The sequence below is a fragment of the Pinus tabuliformis genome, chromosome 5_2 (assembly GCF_031772625.1).
Source record: "Pinus tabuliformis cultivar Carrire ecotype Pingquan chromosome 5_2, CPIR1, whole genome shotgun sequence".
NCBI lineage: Eukaryota > Viridiplantae > Streptophyta > Pinopsida > Pinales > Pinaceae > Pinus > Pinus tabuliformis.
Genome location: NC_142306.1, coordinates 704,544,423 through 704,564,144, shown reverse-complemented (window position 1 = coordinate 704,564,144; position 19,722 = coordinate 704,544,423). Strand labels below are relative to the sequence as shown.

The 19,722-nt window shown below is 39.6% G+C and overlaps 1 pseudogene; it reads right to left on the bottom strand.

Annotated features, from left to right (window-relative positions):
* Positions 1–4,826: 4,826 nt before the first annotated feature.
* On the bottom strand, positions 4,827–4,899 carry LOC149161095 (small nucleolar RNA snoR28; annotated as a pseudogene).
* Between the last annotated feature and the right edge of the window lie 14,823 nt (positions 4,900–19,722).

The window sequence follows — 19,722 nt, the reverse complement described above, 5'->3', positions numbered from 1 at the left end:
GAACACCCCAAAGGAGGTCAGTAGCTTCCTGATCTTCTCAAAGATTGATAAAGCCATAACAAATTGTAAAATCTCAGTTGGTATCATTAGCAAGCATAAGTAGCAAAGCCCACTCATGTTATTTTTTGGCTAAAGTGGCTACATTGATTAAACAACAAATTAAGTGCTGATTAGGGTAGGTAGGTATGATTAGTAAGGCAGCCAGCCAAGAGAAATTTACAGAACACAGTACCAAATGAATACAAGGCAGTTTGACCTGCTGTTCTTGACTTTTTACAAGGAAAAGCCATCCCCAAGTGGAGCCACTGTTAGCCTCCTGCTGCAGCAGGTTAATCATCTTTCATGATCGACAGTTTTACATGCCAAATATGTCGTACTATGCATGCTGCAATGCTCCATATTTGCTACAGATGGCCAGATAGTATCCAGGAGAGCAGGCTGGGCCACTGCTGTGTTCCCTTTTTTGATAAAGCAATCCATTTTTGCTTTGAGACAGTTTTTTTTAGTTGGAGGCACTCAGGCTGGAGTTCACTAACATCTTTCTTATTATATAGCTCCCCATTTATTTTTCCCTTCCCCTATTAAAATCATATAGATAAATCCCCTATGTAAATACCCCTCCCTGGCAATATAGCCATATTTTCTATTAAGTCCGGGAAATCACAGTCCACCTGGGACTGTTTTTAGCCCACCAGTGTCCTGGGGCTAGTCTGACATCTGGTCAGCTAGTAACCATTTCCCCCGCTCATAAACCCTCAAAACCCACGTTTTTACCCCTTATCCCTAAAGTCCCAAGTGTAAATACACTAACCCGCGCTCACAATACCCATTTAACACGCAAACTCCGCTTTCCCTAAAGTTTAAACCCACCCGCGCAAATATTATAAAAGGAATATACTGCGCATATGCCCGCACTAACCTGCCGTCACCTCGCATCTGCCGCCAACCGTTAGATCCCCCGCCCCACAGATCTACGGTGGGCGGGCCGTCCCATCTCCAAAGCGCCCGAGCTTTAGCATCCGGGAGATGGGCGGTATTGCCGCCGTACTCCCGCCACGCGTCATGCGCCGGGCTGTGGCGGAGCCCCTCCCACCGAAACCACCATCCCCCATAAGCGGTGCGCCATTTACCGCTTACCGCCCTGACCGGTGACGTCACCCCCCCTTGCGCAGTCATGTCCACGTCACCTCCCCTGTACAGTCACCCGCCTGCGTGACCTCTCGTCACGTCACTGCCACGTGTCCCGCCGCCGTACCTGCCACGTCATCGATCGTACGTGATGACGTCATCCCGCCACGTCGCCCTGCTGACGTCACCCGCTGTACAATGCTGACGTCATCAGCCCTTTTTTGATGCAGAGGCGCGAAAATCGCACTTCGGAGCCCCGGAATCGAATTCTGAGGCAATTTTTGATGAGTGATTTGCGCCTCATCGCAGGATTTTTTGGGCCAGAGGGAATCTTCAGGGAATCTTCAAGGAATCTTCGCCCCATGCAGCCCCAGAAAGCCCGAAAAGACGCAGAAATGATCCGTTTTCTTCACAGAGCATACCAAAATGATCAGAAGACAATTCCAGATGATACAGAGGCCGAGCAGCGGCCATTTACTGGAGATTAGACAAGCAGTACAGCAGATCAGTAGCCCAGATTTTGTCAGAGAGTATTAGTAGAAGAAAGGACGCCAGAAAGGATCAGTGATAATTTTGTAAGGGCTCGAGGCACCCGAAGCATTGATGAAGCCCCCAGAAAATCAAATCAGAAAACATCAGCCCATCCTTGCCTTCAAATCACTGTCAGAACATTTAAAGCACCAGGACAGCAAGGAAGCAAAGACCATACCCATTCATTGCAGAAAGCACTGCAACAAGCCACCGAGGACAACATCATTCATTCAGTTTTGACACATCGGCCCTGAGCGCGGCCCGAGACATTCTTTACATTTATTTTTAGATAGACTTAGGTTAAGTAGTCATTCTTATGACCTAATTAGGTCAAAAATGTAATAAAGGAAACTCTGCAGAGAGTTTTTCCCTATATATACCACACTCTGTATAGTTTTAAGTGTGGGTTAATTGGTATTTTTCACTAGAGACTCGCTGTGTATACCTGAATCTTCCCGTAATCAAAGATTGCTTAAAGCTTGGAGAATGACTGTCTGTTGTTGATGAATGTGTTGAAGAGTTGGAGATGGAATTCCTGCGCTGCGGCCTGAAGCAATAAGTGCCTCTTATCTCTGTTTATGTGTTTGCCATTATCTAAATAGCAGGAAAAAAGAATAGCCTAGAATTAGTTAACGACTCTCTATGCTCAATTCCTGCTGTTTCTTGATGTTTTCTTCTAACGAATTGGTTATGAACATTGAATTCCGTTTGGCTCATGTTTACCCCAGTTCGCCTGTGTTGGCCAATTATCTAGGAATTCTTAACTGCTCCTAGGTAGCGCCTGTGACCCCCTTTGCTAATCTGTTGGAGAGATTCTTAACTGCCTCTCTTTCTTTAGCATTCTTGCCATCCCTTAAATCTGAAAGTTGCCTCTGCCTCAGTTACCTTGCTCCATTTCCCTTCCCTGTGTATAAAGAAAAACAACAGCAGTCACCCTCCTCGACTCCACGCCCAATGGTTTGAAACATTCAGACTATACTTAGCCTCTCTACCTGAAAGTATCTTTTTTCCCACCAAAACTCAATCAAACTCCTGTGCAGCATATCTACCCTAAAATCACCCCTTTGAACAAAGCTAAATCATAAAGAGAGAGCCCTCTCTGACCGCAGGCAGGCTAGGGCCTGCGGTCCAAAGTTGGTTTGTGGTTACCTCGGCCGTATCCCTTTGGGAGTCAAAAGGGACAACCTGAGTGATAACAGCCTCCATATTATATAAATTAATGTGACATTGCAAAAGACTGGAAAAGCTCTTGCAACTTTTTCATAATCCACATATCTTCCATGTTGCAAACTCAAAGTATTTTTTTCAAATGCATCAATTCCATTAAGATGATTGGAAATTATTTCTTGTAGTTGCTAATGAGAAAAAGGGCCAAATCACAACCTTGGCATTCCCATGCGACTTTCTATATATGGAAGCAACTTCTTTAGTAGATCCATTGTATTTGATATACTTGTTAAATCTAAATGTAAGATGTGTGAGTAATCTAAACATCAGATAATCACTTGGCTTCGTTTCTTCTTAGGAATAAAGATCATAAATAGATGATTGTTTATCTATAACTACCAACCATGACCAAGCTCTGGTGGGCCAATCAAATATGTTGTATAGAAACTACAGGCCAATATACAAGACATTAAAAGGTTGTTATCCCATCTCTAATCTCCAATGTATAACAAGAAGTTCATAATCTCAGATGAATATGTGGGTGTCCATGGTTTTCATATTCAAAAGGTTTCTTCATATTTTTCAATTTCCTATTCTGCTTTGCTTCTATATCTAGATAAACATATGAAGGGAAAATACAAAAGTATTACTGATTGATTTCGAGTTACAAGGAGGTCAAATTCATCTACAAGAAGAACACACTGTTGATTATTATATTTTCTTGTGTCCTTTGGTTATGAAAAGCACTAATTTAACAAATGAAACACTTTTATCTAGCCTACCCAATGTCTAGTTGATGCCTTATAAAGGACCTAGAAAAGAAGATCACTAAGAAAATGAGAGAATGTAGATATATATAACCTTATTTTGGTATTAAATATTTATATAGACACAAGAACATTATCTTGAAGATATTCTCTGGTTAGGCAAGTTTCAACCCATTGATCTCCACAAATCGATAGGGCTGAACAATTCTAACATCAACTTTAGCTTGCAAATTCTTCATGACTGTAAGAACAATTGCAGTCTAAACATCATGGTCCATATCTATCAGCATGACTAGTTATATGATCTGTTGCAATAAAATTAGCAAAATATCAAGGGATAGATAAACAAGAAGGAAATCATATTTTAGAAGTGGATATTCAGAGTCCAAAGCTTTTCCTCATTTTTAGATTTTAGGACCTTTGAAAAAATTAAACTACAATATGTTCATAGTGGATAAACTTGCCTTGTTAGTCCCTGGCACTCCATGTATATGAAGACACATAATTAGACATTGGTTGCCTGTAGCTAGTGATCTTGTGACAAATCATGTTATCTCATCTATTTCTCTATTTGTGACAAAAGAAACAAGTTACTAATGAATAATAAAGCAAACAAATTATCTACTAGAAATTCACTTCATGGTTACAGTTCAACATCATAGCTGTAATGAAAATTGATTCTTCTAGCAAGCATACAAACTTCTTTTTGCAAGACAATGATCCAAGAGAGGAAAATAACTTAAGAGTTGCCTTTGATTTGTCAAGACTAGTCTTCCTCTGATGTCTTACATTTGGAATTATTTTTGTGCTCACTTTTTCTAGTCAAACAATATGCCCCTTGCAACATTTTATTTTTACAGAACATCAAGACTATATAAAAATGAAAATAATATCGATGTAGTAAAATGCTAGAGGATAGGTTGTACCACAACCTTTGTAGAAAGAGGATCTTTTCAGCTACATGGATTCTTGTTTGTGGATCTATTTTTGACATGATTATATTCATGCACTTAATCCTCATCATCCTCAGAATGCTCACTAGAATCCCAATCATTCTCACTATCTGAAACATTCTATTGCTTTACAACAAGAGTTAAGTTCAGATCACCAAAATTTTACTTAATGATAAAAAATCAACATAACTATGTTATCAGTTCATCAATGCAACAATAAAACAAAAATGACTATTCTAGATAGTTCAGTGAATTTAACCTCTTTTTCATCATTTGCATCTATTAGGTGCTTGAAAGTGTGACAATGAATATCATACTCATAATTAGAAAAGAATTCATCATCTACCTTAATAGATTTCTCAAATTCTTTGGGACCCTTCACATAACAATGTCTCAAGATGGAATCCATCTTGACATACAAGATTCAACATTTTTCCAGAAACTTATTTAAAGAGTAACAAGAAAAATAATAATGGATAGAACTCACAACAAAAATAAATCCTCCAATAAGAAACTTTATAATAAAAATCAATAGCTACAGATGAAATAAGAGAGAAAATAGGTTGCATTATAAACAAATACAATTCAATAAGGTTTAATAAATAGGCATAACTTTTTCCTAAAGAGACAACAAAAGCTTTGGATATCAAACCTACAGTGTAAAGAATCAATAGGCTAAAAGTGACCCTAGTTCCATAACCACATAACTGATGAATATAGAGTTATGAGACAAGATAAAGGCCATATTTAAGAGATTCCAATCTCTTCTATCTATTTGTAAAGACCTAGATTTTCAAGACTTCCATTAAAAATAGTCCTAAATGACATGTTTGTATGCAAGTCAAACTAAATATGTTGTTGCCACAAGGTTCAAGGACAATGGGATAGGACAATATTCCCGTGTTGTCATATGCTACTCTAAATATCTTATTACTACAAGGTGACAGGACAAGGTTCCTATGTAGTCGGACACTAACCTAAATATCATGTTACCAAACAGTTCAAGGACAAGGTGAAATGGCAAGAGTCTTATGTAGCTAGATGCTACCCCAAAATTTTGAAGGATGTGCAACATGAGGATGTTGACATAAAATATTAATTGATATAAATATTAATTTTTAACAATATAAGAAATAAGATGAAATCACATATACAATAAACATAAAAAAGAGTTACTATACATGTACCATGGTGCATGAATAATCAATTTTCTCATTGTAAATTAAAATACAAATACAATAGAAACATTAGATAAATCATACACAAATAGAATCATAATTCATCCTACACACAACAATGTCAAATTTAACTTTACTATGTTGATAAATTATAGTATTGAAGCATGACTGCAAAATGTTCAAAATGTACATCAAAGAACATCTATTCTACACTCTTCCTCAAGGTGTTCCAAAGATACATGGGATTCATCAACTTCCCCATTATCATTATCACTATTATCCTCCTCTTGAATAGGCATCCAATGACACACCAACCAATTTTGATTATCCATTTGTAAGATCCTACTCGTTAACCTATGAAGTAGCCTATAGAACCACACTCGTGCTTTCCTATTCCTTACAGGTACTCCAATCACGTTTGTCCAAAGATAAAACCTATTATGCATGCATTCCACCTTCTCCTCACTTAGAGGTATATATGTCACTCTCAAAAAAGTGGATTGAGTGTATATGGATCAATTCTTCTTGGTAAATGAGGAATTTGCGACCCATGATAGTGGTCAAATAACAATTTGACAAATCTCTTGAGGTTAATTTGCAAGTTGTTGCAACCATCCATTGGGTTTTTCCTAGCTAGTTAGCACATGCTCCCTTATCTTTTCTGTTGATGGAATGTCTAAGATTAGTAAAATATAGGAAAATTTTAGATTATTCTTTCCTCTTCTAGAATACATCTTTGAGATGTAATTTATAATCCCTCCACCTCATGGTCATCTTCAACTTTCTCTCTAATAGACCTTTAAAAACACCATTTTGGATTGAGTGTGCCCATGTGAAGAGGAGTATTCAAACTAAGCTACCTTTCTATGTAATGTTTGATTTGTCCAGAGAAACCAAAGTAAGAACCCTCTAAGGATATAAATTTTTTTCTCTATCATGTCATTACTCACCTTATAAATCTTCTACAAGAGTAGGAACTTGAACACAAATTTGTAACATGGAAACACACGTCCCTAAAAACTGTGCCACCTATTGATGGTGATGGACCCACCAACATGTCAGGGGATATCCTCGTTAAGAAGTCCCAATTAGACCTTAGACCATTTGGTGTAGGAGTCCCAGTAGTGGGTCGTACGGTAATGCCTTGACTGCAATTTCGCACAGAGGCAAGTAAGATAACTATGTTGGTATCAAGGATGTGACAACTGCAGTGATCCAAGGAAGGTGAATGAGGCTATCTAACACACAGGGGTTGAGATGAGTGAGCCCCTTGGAAACCTGTAATATTACTTGGCTTGGAAGGGAACACATGAGCGAAGATGCATCACAATCTGGAAAGCAAGTTAGGGAGTAATCCAAAGTAATAGTTAAACCAACATCACATTTTAAAAAGATTCATACATACTTATATAGAATAGTCCATACATGCATGCATAAGAAAATAATACATATATCATTTAGAGTAAACCAGATAGAATAGAATGAAATACAACATATGCATGAAACATGCTGGCTCTATTATATTACGAAATGTAAGTTCCAGTCATACAATACATCCATGTCCAACCACTAGTTCCAATAGTGGAATGTTACAGCCACAACCGCCTGCTCTTCCAAAGAGATGTACTAGCTCTGTGCAGTGGAGAAGCCAAGTCTCATTACAATACTATCCAAGCTCTCTCTAAGATAGTCTTATCAGAAGCTTGGGTGACCAAAATCCCTTACAATGAGTTATGAGGGACTATTTATAGCAAGGGGTGGGGTGACCCTTGACATTCCCCTTTGTGACAGTTCATCTACCCTCATGATCCTTCATCTACCCTATGATTGTTACATCCAACTATCGACACTTGACTTACAATTGACAAGATGTTACATTACAATGCACATGTACCCATGTGAGACAAAATGGCTTGAGCAAGCCATGAAAGACATCACTGAAACTTGGTCCATTGTGGTGAAACCAACTCTTAGACATGCTTGTGATGGTGAAGGTGGTGAGCTAATGCCAAGCTTGGTCATCCGTGATGGTGTGCATGCACTCCATGGTGACATCTTGCTGAAGTGAACTCTTGCTCCATTGTCTGGGTGCATTGGTATGGCTCCTCCGTCAAAGTCATCTGCTAACATGTGCGTGGTCTTCTTGGGTGCGGCCGAACTGACAACACACTGATGCATAGTGTTCGTGCTGATCTTCCAGTGTGTGCTGGTGGTTATGCACATCAACATTCAATTACATGCTCAGCTCTAGTCGAACTTGATTCTTGTCTTTGCCTTGGTGAGTGTGCTGAATGGGTGGGATCGCATGTGTGTGCACAATGACATGCATGTTGCTAGATTCCCTTGCATGCGATCAACAAAACTTCTCACCTTGTCTACTCCATGCTAGCTATTGGGAGGGATATATAGCTTGTACGGGTGCAGTTTCATCCGCGAGTGCATGTTGCGCCCCCCTGCTATTCCTGTTCCTATTGTAACTCATTCACTTGTCTGTACAACTCAAGTTCTTTCTTGAGTTTCTGCTTCAACACGTGCAACTCTTTCTTTGTTCCATTCTCTTTCTTCACACAATCTTCATGTCACACCGTCACCTCATAGCCTGAGTCTTCAAAGTTGGTTTCATCACCAGTGGATCTGCTTGAGCTTGCAACTTTGTTCCGCCTCTGTGTTGTCAAAAACCTTCCTTTTACATTTGTTGCATATGGTATGTTGCCTTTAACTGCTATTCATGATGCTGCTCACTGTGATGCTGCTGCCGTCATATCTTGATGTATTTGTCTATGAACAACTTGATGTCTTTGTGGGTAGGTAAGTCCATAGACACTAATCGACTGCATCCCCAAGTGTGCTCTGAATGGTGTCTTCAACTTTGGTCTCTTGGAAACCATTGTAAATGTTCTTCTGAGAGGCAGATGAACACCTGTGATACCTGGAGACATGGCAACACTCATGGCAAGCAATCTGTCAGTCGAAAACCAAAATTGACTTGATAACTAACTTGCAACATACCTGTGTGACTGATCATGAAGGTCGCGCAATTTCGGCCAGGAGGTCGGGAGACTGAGTGCCAAAACTACGCAAGGCATAGTCTGGGCTGCTGGAACTACGTAATGCATAGTCCAATCTGGCTGCTGACTCCTGGAATTATGCAATCTCAACTGGAAATGGTACGAGCTCAGTGACTACATTGCACAATTTTCTAGGCCAACAGTCACTGTCCCTTAGATTTGCGCAAAGAAAGCCTAAAGAACAACTCCTGGGTAGAAATGTGCATTTCTGGAGAGGAAGGCAAAGCCTTCCCTCTCCGGATTGCACAATGCGGTCTCAGTGAGGCAGAGTTCGGGTCAAGACTGCCCAGACTCGCCGATGGGCAACTGAAAGTGAATGTGAATGCGAATGCATGTCGATATTGAGTGTAAGCATAAGTGAATGATCATGCATGCAAATAGTGAATGACTATTTTAGAAAATGAAACAACATGCATGTGGGTGAGGTGAGTCACTGAATCGATGACCATTCGTGAAAAACAGTTTCATGCATACGACAACAGTGAGATGTTAATGAAAATTGAAACAATGCCAGTGCAAGCTAGTATGTATCAAAATGACAACAAGCACTCACTGAAATCAAGCAGACAACGTTCATACGAAGTGAAACACAAAAAGCTGCAGAAATGCAACACAAGACATGGAAAGCGGGCTTACCCCAAAATAATTGAGATGAATGTGCCGACAGCTCCTAGATGCGGTGTCAGATGTTAGATTTGCAAGGTTGATGTGAGGAATGAGCTCTACATCATCTGGTTGATGAGTTTTGATAAACTTGAGGTTGTGATGTGCATGCCAAAAATCTAGGGAAAGTGACACTTGGTGGGAGGTTTCTGAAATGATCCTTGCATGTAACCTCCAACTACCAAAAGTATGTCCCTGAAACAAGGGATGCCTTGGGAGAATCAGCCCATGCATGCATGTGTATTTCGATCAGTCCTAGAGGTAGCCAGTCAACTCAGCTGCACATGCAAGAGGTTGCTCAACTGCTGGAAGAAAATGCACATTTTTGGATGGGAGCTAGGCTAGTTTCTTAGAAGACTTACGAAATTTCTGGGCAAAGCAGTTGACTGCTTCCCATATTTGCACAAATTCTAGGTTGAGCAGCCCAGCCGGGAAGGATTGCACAATTTTCTTGGTGAAGCTTGCTCAGCAAAATTGCACAATTCTGGGGTGCAACAGGCTTCCATTCAGGATTGCGCAATTTTTGGAGAGAAGGCTAGTTGCCCTCCATATTTGCATAAATTCTTGAAGGAGATGCTCAAACTGCTACTGGACCAAGTCCGAATGAACAACCTATGAGGGGAATGCATAAAGGTTTGATCGACAAGTTGTCTTTCTGCAATAAAATCACTAGAGCTTGTGTACTTGACGAAGAAAGACATGTTGTTGTGAAGGTTGGTAGGGAGGCCCCAAAACGAAGCTAAGGAAAAATTTTGGAGGGTGGTTGTAGCCGCTACAATACTTGAAGACACACTGGTAGAACTCCAACTCTCTAAATGGACCTTGTTCGTGAAAAACAAGTCTAACACCTCCAGAAGTATTGTTCAGTTCTCAACTTGTCTTGGTTTCACACTAGCTTGATTGTAAGATGTAGCATCCACCTAGATCTGGGTCAATTGACACACATTCCAAGCCAAGTCAACGCAGTTGTTTCGATTGGGGTTGAGGTGTATATTGATGCACAAGCATTATAGTCGCCAGAGTCTTAGTTTCATCTCTGGTGTTGCTCCGCTGCCAGAAGGCGTGGACAGTACCCCGACAGAGCCACATAGGAACACAAGCATGGCTCTGCTGCCAATGAGCCTATTTAGTACCCCAACGGATTTACTTGCATTGCCTCTCTGTGTAGGAAGCCTTTCTCTTCTTTCGCCTTATTCATTTTGAAATTTTTTGACTTTTTCATTTTTTTCATTTTTTCATAACTGTGCATAGAACTTATTCATTTCATGGGCGAAAGATGGATCCCGACTTATTGAGAGTAGAAGAGGTTATTCCAGTAGAGAACTAGTTTATTATACCTCTAATGTTCCTATTAAGCTTTCCCCCCTCACCTTTCTCTACTTGACTGAGCTGACAAGGGTTAACCCAAAAACAACCGACTAGAGTAAGTGACACTAGTTAGCATGCAAGCATTGTGTTTTCACCAAGGTTCACTTTGAACAATACGTATTTTCCTTTGATGTATCATGGAGTAAAAGTAACAGGCTCTTCATACAGAGGCAGAATGATAGATAACCAGGTAGTGATAGCTGTACAAGGCCTCTTATACTTTACCCATCTTGTTTCAAGAGTCATACATCATTTCATCTGAAACTAACCTACGAACAAAACAAGAAAACTAACAAACAATAAAGAAAATCAAGAGTAGAAGTAGAAGTGAAAGCCAAGTGAGTAAGCAAACAAGCAAGAAGACAAAGAAACAAACAAAGCAAGCAAACAAGCATGCAAGCAAATTGACTGAAAGCAAACACTACTCCTACTCCTAAACTAACGGTGCATGGGCTTGATCACGTGAAGTGATATTTCCAATGCAGCCACCGCGCATTGGTTGACCCATGTTGGTGAAGGCTTGGTCCATGAGCGACCCAGTTGTGTGAACCATCAAGCAATAAAGATATAACAATGAAGACAACCACACTTCATGCTTCAAAGTGCCCACAGGACATAAGTGAGTACAAATGCATGACGAATTGTCCGTGGAATTATCATGGTGCTCTACGATATTGCGTGCAGTTTTGAAACATAAGCACACTCTCGACTATGAAATGCAAGCAAACGAAAGAAACAAAGATAACTTGTGTCGTGCACACGTTCTTGCAATGTAAGACTCCTCCAATGCATGAGCGACAAGATTGTGCAGTTCGAGTGGAGGACACATGATATATGTGTGAGATTGATCTTCAATGCATACAAATGAGTGATGAGGAGCCTTGGGTGATTGAACAATTTCTTGATCAGAAGTGAAACCAACCTCAGGATAGCGAGGGCCTGACATAACCATCAGCTTGGGCTGAAGTGCCTCAACAGTCTCAGGTGTTTGAACTTCTTCGTCAGATAGATCATCATAGACTGGTGGCTTCAAAAAATCAACTGTGATAGGATCATGATCATGATCGAATATGGAAGTAAATGGACCATGACAGCCACGATCAGAAAAATCAATGATTTCATTGACATCCTCATGATCAAATGAATCAAATAGAGGGGTAGATGAGAAGCGAAAAAATTCATCCTCTGTGTTTCTGGAAAAGGCAGATGAAAGATCAAGTGGATTTTCAATGAATAACTCATCCTCTTCATTGTCAAATGATGGACTGACATCCAGTGTGTCCTGCAAGTGATCAACAATGGGTGCATCCGTGTATGAATATACACATGCAAAATCATGAATGGTAGGTTCACCAAAGATGTCAGGAAAGAGCAGAGGAAGCTTGGACAGAAGGGAGTCATCCTTCACCGAGTGTTGACGCTCAAGCTCCCACTCATACTCTTCATGAATGACAACGCATGTTGGTTGTGCAACACCAACTCCGTCAGTGGCTTGTTCCTCGTTCACAACAAGTTTAGAGTCCTGAATGGAAGAACGCAAGACAATATCATCCAGAGGAACAACCGAGTGCAAAGATGGAGGTTGTGGAACAAAATGCATATGACAACTCAATGGACTCATAACCAAATCTGCGCGAAAATTAAGCGAAGTGATGTTGGGAGGATGAGAAAGTTGAACAAGTGTGTCAGCATGATCCTCAACATCAGTCGGCAGTGGTGGAGTTGTTTGATGAGGGGATGGTGGACAGTCACTCATGACAGTGATCACATCCACATGAGATTGCACAACTCCATCACTAAATAATGTTGAGCGAGGCTTGATTTCAAACTTCTTCTTGGGATGAGCAGATTTCCTAACAAAATACTCGAGTCGATCCCAAAGATAGAGAAATTTCACCTGGCTCCTTGAATCTTGAAATTGCAAGTCATGAAAGTGTTGCCAAAAATCCATAATCGATTCATGCGGAGCCTTCCATTGTTGTAACAATTTTTGGTCAAGATGGTTTGGATCAAAATGATAAAAAGTGTCTTCAATGAGATCACAGAAGTGTTCAAGTGAGTGCACGCTATCAGTTGGTAGGCTGCACAACCATTGAAGTGGAGATTCATGAAGTGTGTATGCAAGCAACAAGCTGGCCTGTTCATCAGAATACCCATCTTCCTCATGAAGCATGGAAAGAATTTCATGCAAGAACTTAGGTCGGGACACTTCGCCTTCACCATCATACATGTAAGTGGACAAGTGATTGAAAAACTCCCTCGTGATGGTAACATATTCATGATTCGAAAAACATTGCAGAGGGAGAAGAGTGCAAGAATCCATGACATATATGAAAAGGTTCAAAATAGGATGAGAGGACACAACTTTTCATTTGGACCTCCTTCTAGCACCATAAATGTTGACGGTGCTGGACTCACCAACATGTCAAGGGATCTCCCCAATAAGAATTACCAATTAGACCTTAGACCGTTTGGTGTAGGAGTCCTAGCAGTGGGTTGTACGGTAATGCCTTGACTATGATTTCGCACAGAGGAAAGTAGGATAAATCTGTTGGTAGCAAGGGTGTGATAGTTGTTGTGAGCCAAGGAAGGTGCATGACAGGTTCTAACACACAGGGGGTTGAGATGAGTGCACCCATTGGAAACCTGTAATAGTACTCGGATTGGAAGGGAACACACGAGCGAAGATGCATCACAAGCTGGAAAGCAAGTTAGCGAGCAATCTAAAGTGATGGTTAAACCAACAACAGATTTTAGAAAGATTCATACATACTTATACAGAATAGTCCATACATGCATGCGTAAGAAAAAAATACATATATCATTTAGAGTAAACCAGATAGCATAGAATACAATACAACATATGCATGAAACGTGCTGGCTCTATTATATTAATAGGTTTAAGTTCCAGTCATACAATACATCCATGTCCAATCACTAGTTCCAATAGTGGAATGTTACAACCACAACCGCCTGCTCCTCCAAAGAGATGTACTAGCTTTGCATAGTGGAGAAGCCAAGGCTCATTACAATACTATCCAAGCTCTCTCTAAAGTAGTCTTATCAAAAGCTTGGCTAACCAAAAGCCCTTACAATGAGTTATGAGGGACTATTTATAGCAAAGGGTGGGGTGACCCTTGACATTCCCCTTTGTGACAGTTCATCTACCCTCATGACTCTTCATCTACCCTATGACCATTAAATCTAATTATCGACACTGACTTACACTTGAAAAGACATTACATTACAATGCACCTATATCCATGTGAGACAAAATGGCTTGATCAAGCCATGCAAGACATCACTAACACTCGGTCCATTGTGGTGAAACCAACTCTTTGACATGCTTGTGATGGTGAAGGTGGTGAGCTAATGCTAAGCTTGGTCGTCCGTGAAGGTGTGCATGCACTCCATGGTGACATCTCGCTAAAGCAGATTCTTGCCTCCATTGCATCCAGGTGCATTGGTATGGCTCCTCCATCCAGATCGTCTTCTAACATGTGCATGGTCTTCTTGTGTGTGGCCGAACCGGCAACACATTGATGCATAGTGTTCGTGCTGATATTCCAGTGTGTTCTGGTGGTCATGCACATCAACTGTCAACTACATGCTCAGCTCCAGTCGGGCTTGCTTCTTGTCTTCGCCTTGGCGAGTGTGCTGAATGGGTGGGGCCGCATGTGTGCGCACAATGACATGCATTCTGCTGCATTCCCTTGCATGCAATCAACAAAACTGCTCACCTTGTCTTCTCCATGCCAGATGTTGGGATGGATCTATAACTTGTACATGCGCAGTATCATCCATGAGTGCATGTTGTGCCCCCCTGCTATTCTTGTTCCTGTTGCAACTCATTCACTTGTCTGTGCAGCTCATGTTCCTCCTTGAGTTGCCACTTCAACACATGCAACTCTTTCTTTGTTCCATTCTCTGTATTTGCACAATATTCGTGTCGCATCGTCACCTCATAGCTTGAGTCTCCAAAGTTGGTTTCATCATCGGTGGAACTACTTGAGGTTGCAACTTTGTTTTGCCTCTGTGTTGTCAACAACCTTCCTCTTGCATTTGTTGCATCCGGTATGCTGCCTTTAGCTGCTGTTCATGATGCTGCTCACTGTGATGCTGCTGTCATCATATCTTGATGTCCTTGTCTAAGAACAACTTGATGTATTCGTGGGTAGTCAAATCCATAGACACTTGATCGACTGCATCCCTAAGCGTGCTCTGAATGGTTTCTTCGACTTTGCTCTCCTTTAAACCATTGTACTTGTGCTGCTGAGAGGCATATGAACACATGCGATACCTGGAGACATGGAAACACTCATGGCAAGCAATCTGTCAATCGAAAACTAAAATGGACTTAAGAACTAACTTGCAACATACTTGTGTGACTGATCATGAAGGTTGTGCAATTTCAGCCGAGAGGTCGAGAGATTGAGTGCCAAAACTATGCAAGGCATAGTCTGGGCTGTTGGGAGGTTGAATGACTATTGGAACTGTGTAATGGACAGTCTAGTATGGCTAATGACTACTGGAATTTTGCAATGCACAATCTCAGCTGGAAGTGGTTGCGGGCTTAGTGACTACATTGCGCAATTTTCTGGGTCAACAATCACTATCGCTCAGATTTACACAAAGCAAGCATGGAGAACATTCTTGGGAAAAAATGCATATTTCTCGAGAGGAAGGCAGAGCCTTCCATCTCCGAATTGCGCAATGCGGTCTTGGTGAGGCAGAGTCAGGGTCAAGACTACCAAGACTTGCCGACGGGCAACTGAGAGTGAATGTGAATGTGAATGCATGGAGATACTGAGTGTAAGCATACGTGAATGACCGTGCATGCAAATGGTGAATGCCAGATTTAGAAAATGGAAAAACATGCATGTGGTTGAGTCGAGTCGCCGAATCGATGACCGTTCGTGAAAAATAGTTTCATGGATGCGCTAGCAGTGAGATGTTAATGAAAACTGAGATGATGCTAGTACAAGCTAGTATGTATCAAAACAATAGAAATTGCTCACTGAAATCAAGCAGATAACGTTCATATGAAGTGAAACACAAAAAGCGGCAAAAATGCGACATAAGACATGGAAAGCAGGGTTACTTGAAAAAACTGAGCTGAATGTGCCGATAGCTCCTAGATGCAATGTGGGATGTTAGAGATACAAGGTTGATGTGAGGAATGAGCTCTGCAGTGTTCGATTGATGAGTTTTGATAAAATCAAGGTTGTGATGCGCATACCACAAATCTAGGGAAAGCAACACTTGGTGGGAGGTTTCTAAAATGATCCTTGCATGTAACCTCCAACTGCCAAAAATAGGTCCCTAAAACAAGGGATGCCTTGGGAGAAGTAGCCCATGCATGCAAGTCTGTTTCACTCAGTCCGTAGGGAGCCGATCAACTCAGTTGCACATGCAAGAGGCTGCTCAACTTATGGGAGAAAATGCCCATTTCTAGTTGGGAGCTAGGCTAGCTGCTTAGAAGATTTGCGCTATTTTTGGGTAGAGCAGCTGACTGCTGCACATATTTTTACAAATTCTGGGCTAAGCAGCCTAGCTGGGAAGGATTGCGCAATTTTATGGGTGAAGCTTGCTCAGTAGAATTGTGCAATTCTATGGCTCAGCAAGCTGCTAGTTAGGATTCCACAATTTCTGGAGGGAAGGCTGGTTGCCCTCCAGATTTGCACAAATACTTCAAGGAGCTGCTCAGCCTGCTACTGGACCAAGTTTGGATGAGCAACCTGTGAGGGGAAAGCATCAAGGTTTGATCGAAATGTTGTCTTTCTACAAGAAAACCACTGGAGCTTGTGTAATTGACGAAGCAAGACATGCTGTTGTGAAGGTTGGTAGGGAGGCTCCAAAACGAAGCTAAGGAAAATTTTTTGAGGGTGGTTGTAGCCACTACAACACCACTTTGTCATTTTAAAAGTGATGTAGTTTGAAATGGTAAGTCGCCCATGTAAACACAACATGTAAGAAATATTTCCAATAATTAAAGGGATGGTGCTAAAAATGGAACTCAACATGGATCTAATCTTACTAGAACCAACTAGTTTTGTATTTCATTTTGGTTTAGGTCGATTTTGTACCAAAATCAACTAGTTCCATACTAGACTTGGTTGGGTTGATATGAAACCAGCCTTAAGCACCAAACCAACTACTTTGGTATGATGCCATATGACACGAACCACCAAATATTAATGTTTTTATTAAAAAAACTTTAAACAAAAGAAAAATATCTAACCCCAGAGCCCTACAAAACATAACCCCAATAATTAATCTTGAAGTAAAAGTTGACATTCTTCTTATTTCATTTTCTATCCTTTTACTTAAATTTTTAACCTTACCATTAATTGTTTCATGATTTTTGAGATTGGTTCCAAACTTGTTGGACTTCATATGGAGAAAATACAATTTAAGATCCCATTCAAAATTAAATAGACTTAACAATTTTCAGGATTTTAGGATTGGTAGGATTACAATATTGCGACCGAATTCTATCATGTATGTGGGTATGGAAATTCCGAAGAACATTTAATCAAGAGCACCAAGCCCTCTTTGTACCTTGACATTGGTTGCATTGATTGATGAAATCCCATGTCATGAATTGGAATTTAATCAGGAGAACCAAGCCCTCTTTATACCTTGATGTTGGTTGCATTGGTTTTTGAACTCCTCTTCCATGACCCTAGTGTCTCCATGGCTTAAGTGAAGAGCACATTTTAATTAAGGTCATAACAAAGGATTTCAACAATCAATGCAACCATGGCTAGTCACTAATACCATATGATCATATTATAGTGTTAATGTTTCTAGCATTAGACATGAACATCCACACAAGTATAGTTCTAGACGTGTGGAATTGGTCCAAAGAGGTCATTTATATTTTGTAATTCACTTTAACTAAAGTTAATTATGAAAATGAAGAGTTTTTTGTTAGTGAGTTGATTAATGTCATAAAAAAAGTAAAGTATTTACATTAGTGATTTATGGTTGCAACCATGTCAATATCGATTTTTTTAGAACATAAAATAACACAAATTGCTTATCTCATTAATGAAAATTTCTGATGTCTACCTTGCAACTGCAACAAAAAATGAGGTTTCATGATTTTCTCTCCCTCTCCAACCTATCTAAGATGGCCATTTACTTGGATCAAAATCACAACAACTAATATTGCATAGGCATCAATTGATGTAGGTAAGTTGGCATACCCATTTTGAAGTTAAGGAAGATACCGTAATGCTAAAGAATGTGGTTGTACATTATGATAAAATAATTCTAGACAACATAGTCTTGTAATTCCCAGGCGGCCCAAAAAGAAGTAAACTTAGCAAAAATGTGGCATAAGATTTTAAGTCCTTATTAACCATGATACATACAAAATATTCATTATTATTTTTGGCCTATTTATCAAAGTAGGAATTGAATAGAAATGCACCTCAAGGAGGTTTCCTAAGACTAGTGAAAAGATCACTTCTTTGGGTAGGTAAAATAACCATTTCCGTCAAAGCTTGTTTGGATTTTGCAAGTCTAATTGCAATGAGAAAAATGAAAATTAAACTTCAACAAAAATAAAATATAAAATAAGTAAATGATACATTAATGAATTCATTATCTCTTACCAACATCATCCCACCTACCTATTGTACTTTTATCAACAATAACATTTTTTATTAGTTCAAGGAGTTTTGCATCAACCATGTTACCATCACTTTGATTGGCTTTAGAACTCGAAGAAATATCTATTGAGCCATTCCTTCTACAATAACGGACTTTAGATTAGATATATTTTTCTTGGGGCGAGACAAACTCTTAGGAAATAGTTGACTTGTTGATCTAGCTGACATTCAAGATTGTAGGGCCCTTGATACTTTCTAGAAAAACATAATGGAATTCTTCCTCGTATTCAAAAAATGATTGGATACAAAAGGCACCAATTAAAAGAAATTAAATTAAAACATATATCATTGTTCTTACAAAAAAATGATCTTGACAAATTTTAATGTAATTATTCCTTTTCATTAATATCTCAAAATATCTACCAGGTATCTGATGTTTTAGATCAACATTTGGTTTGATGATTGCACTGCTAAAATGATGGTCCAAATATAGCACAATAAAACAAGTTGCACATAAAAATTCTTGCACAATCACTATCATTGGAATCAACATAAATCCAAAACTTTATAAAACTAGAAATCATTTTCTACTCAGCACAGTATAACAACATTAAAATTTCTAGCCTCCAATTTAAGGCTATATTTAGAAATTAATAATAATAGAAAAGAACCTACCAAAGAAGGAAATATAGAATCAAAATCAACTTGTATAGAAGAAAAGACAGGTGATAATTTTATTGTCTCTTCATGCAAGGGTACATTTTATTATGCAATCTGATCACAAAACACAATAAAAGATAGATCAATGACTTGAAAATTAGCCTCTTCGAGTGGGAAACCTCATTTACGTTACATAAATGAAAAAATCTTGGACAATTCAAATGACAATACCTCCTTGGTATAAATAGGAGTCTAAAGGGTCACAATATAGTCAAAGCTTATATAACAATAATAATGTAAGGGCACAACAATAATAATAGTGGACTTCTATGGGGTACAAAAATAAAAATAAGGGGGCTATTAGAACAATAACAATAAGGGGGCTATACTAGTATTATAGGGACCTAACATGGCCCTCTCCATCAAAAAAAGTGTTGTCCTCAACGCTTGAGTAGTTATGGATGCTTCTGTATAAAATTATCATCCTCCCATGTGGAATCTTCAACAGGTAAGTTCTTCCAGTTAATGAGATACTCTGAAATTGATCGATTTCGTAGTTATTGGGTTCGTGTTTCCATGATTGCTTTAGACTCCAATATGATTTTTTCTTCCTCATCAAG